This window comes from Bos indicus, chromosome 20, assembly GCF_029378745.1.
Source record: "Bos indicus isolate NIAB-ARS_2022 breed Sahiwal x Tharparkar chromosome 20, NIAB-ARS_B.indTharparkar_mat_pri_1.0, whole genome shotgun sequence".
Taxonomy (NCBI): domain Eukaryota; kingdom Metazoa; phylum Chordata; class Mammalia; order Artiodactyla; family Bovidae; genus Bos; species Bos indicus.
In genome coordinates, this window is record NC_091779.1 from 50,406,335 (window position 1) to 50,409,533 (window position 3,199).

Consider the following 3,199-nt stretch of genomic DNA (forward strand, 5'->3'; position numbering starts at 1 on the left):
GCCTGGAAAATCCCATGGACGGAGGAGCCTGGTGCGCTGCAGTCCAGGGGGTCGCTGGAAGTCGGACACGACTGAGTGACTTCACTTTCACTTTTCACTTTCATGCATTGGAGAAGGAAATGGCAACCCACTCCAGTGTTCTTGCCTGGAAAATCCCAGGGATGGGGGAGCCTGGTGGGCTGCCGTCTATGGGGTCCCACAGAGTCGGACACGACTGAAGTGACTTAGCAAAGTATCTTATCCAGATTTCAATCATTGTAGATTTGATCTCTAAATTCCAGGCTATTTCAATAAAATTGTTGATAAAAATTACTGCCATTGTTTATTTAAATAAATAAAGTTTTCAAGAAGAAAACAAAGAACAAGAATGCTGTGTTATAAATAATTTAAAAATTTATTATAAAAATTTTAATGGAAGATATTAATAATAGGAGCATTGAGTCAGGGTATATGAGGTATAAGACAACTACAAACATAAAATAATTTCCATAGAAGTATTTTTGAAAATGTATTAGAATTCTTCAGTAATCTAAATGAACAAGTGCTGAAATAGAAATGCTCTTGTGAAAAAAAGAAATAATAAACAGGTTCTAGAATACAGGGTAAATGATTGCATAATAAATGTGCCAGCTAAAGAAATAGAATATGTTGTAACTGTGTTGAGCAATTAATCATTTTGAATTAATTGGAGAAATAGTCTAACAGTATCACTCTGTTAACATATCAAATTAACTTCAATGTAATTAAAATCTAATATAGAAATGAGGCCATATAAATAACATAATCAATTGTATCTAAATTCTTATTAGGTTTTGGAATGTTGAAGAGTTTTCTAAGAAGAAAATTATTGATGGAGACACAAAAAGATGCAACATTCTCTAAAGCATTTTGTCACTTTATGTGAAAGATTTAATAATCTTATTTGCCCAAAATTATTCTAATTTTACAATTTATCCTAATTTCATACTGGTGAAATAACTAAGCATTTTAAAACAGTGAGATAGGCAACTGCTCTTCCCACCACCACTGGAGGATCATCTACCCTTTAGTACAGACCAAAAAAGCAAGCAGTAATTGGACAGAAGAAGAATGACATTGAAATAGGTTTCCAGCAGCAAGTGCTTTGGAGGACTGCAGAAAGATTTTGAACATGACAGTGTTGAACTGAAGCGCAAAATGAAATTTTCTATTTACCACCAAAGGCAGAGACTGGAAAATGCCCTGTGCTATATTGGCTGTCTGGTTTAACTAGCACAGAACAAAATTTTATATCAAAATCTGGTTATCATCAAGCTACCTCAGAACATGGCCTTGTGGTCATTGCTCCAGATACCAGCCCTGGTGGCTGCAATATTAAAGGAGAAGAGGACAGCTGGGGCTTTGGCACTGGTGCTGGGTTTTATGTCGATGCTACTGAAGATCTTTGGAAAACTAACTATAGAATGTACTCTTATGTAACGAAGGAGCTTCCCCAACTCGTAAATGACAATTTTCCAGTGGACCCCCAAGGATGTCTGTGTTTGGCCACTTTATGGGAGCCCATGGAGCTCTGATTTGTGCTTTGAAGAATCCTAGAAAATACAAATGTGTGTCAGCATTTGCTCCACTTTGCAACCCAGTGCTCTGATGTTGGGGCAAAAAAGCCTTTACCAGATATTTGGGAACAGATCAAAGTAAATCGGAGGCTTATGATGCTACCTACCTTCTGAAGTCCTATCCAGGTTCTCAGCTGGATATAATTGATCAAGGGAAAGATGATGAGTTCCTTTCAGATGGACAGTTACTTCCTGATAACATCATAGCTGCTTGTTCAGAAAAGAAAAGCCCTGTTGTCTTCAGATTACCAGAGGGTTATGACCATAGCTACTACTTTATTGCAACCTTTATTGCTGATCACATAAGACAACATGCAAAATACCTGAATGCATGAAAAACTTCAGATAAGAGAATCTCTTCAGGATTATAACATTGTAATAAACAGAATTGCAAGGAAATAATGTTTTAAAACTTTGGATTTCATAATGCTAAAAATGCTGCATTCTGTAGTTGAAAAACCCTCTGAATAAATATATCAAACCTGAAAAAAAAAAATAGTGAGATAGACAAGTAACTCATGAAACAGCAGACTACTATGCTACCATCAAATTAATAGTCTAAAAATGTGTTTTATAACAAAGCACATATACAAAATTTGTGTACCTATACATATATATGTAATAACTGGCTTCTCTGGTGGCTCAGTGGTAAAAAATCTGCCTGCAATGCAGGAGTTGCAGGATACAAGTGTTCTATCCCTGGGTTGGCAATATTCCCTGGAGGAGGGCATGGGAACCCACTCCAGTATTCTTGCCTGGAGAATTCCATGGACAGAGAAGACTGGTGGGTTACAGTCCACAGGACTGCAGAATCGAGCATGACTGAAGCAACTTAGCACACTTGCATGTACTACATAACATCAACAAATACATTTTGATTGGTAAAATATATAATGTAAAGCTTGTTCTTTATTTTGTGTTGAAGAAGGAAATGACAACCTACTCCAGTATTCTTGCCTGGAGAATCACATGGATGGAGGAGCATGGTAGGCTACAGTCCATGGGGTTGCAGAGTTGGACACGACTGAGTGACTTCACTTTCTTTCTTTATTTTGTATGACATCCTCTTAGGTAAAACACATGTCATTTTGTATAATTTATATGCATTTAAGGGCTACCCTGATGGCTCAGATGGTAAAAAATTATCCTGAAATGCAGGGGATCTAGGTCCAATCCCAGGGTTGGGAAGATCCCCTGGAGGAGGGCATGGCAACCCACTCCAGAATTCTGGTCTGGAGAACTCCATGGACAGAGGAGACTGGCAGGCTACAGTCAGTGGAGTTGCAAAGAGTCGGACACGACTGAGTGACTAAGCACAGCACACCATATGCATATGGATGCATATATATGCATAGAAATTTATATACATATCATGCATATATATATTAATATTTGTATATATTAATATAAAAGGTCTCTTCTTTACTTTCTGAGTGTCTATCAGATTAGCTTTTAGAATTCCTTTGTGGCAACTTTGGCTTTTTCTAGCATATGCCTCAAAACTTTTCCAATCTATACCCAATAACCTGGTCCCAAACTGCTTCCACATTTTTGGGTATGTATTTGTTACAGTAGGGCTTCCCTGACAGTTCAGTTGGTAAAGA

At 37.4% G+C, this 3,199-nt stretch overlaps 1 pseudogene; it reads left to right on the forward strand.

The window, feature by feature from the left end:
- Nucleotides 1-1,089: 1,089 nt before the first annotated feature.
- On the forward strand, nt 1,090-2,045 carry LOC109574759 (S-formylglutathione hydrolase pseudogene; annotated as a pseudogene).
- The last annotated feature ends 1,154 nt before the right edge of the window (nt 2,046-3,199 follow it).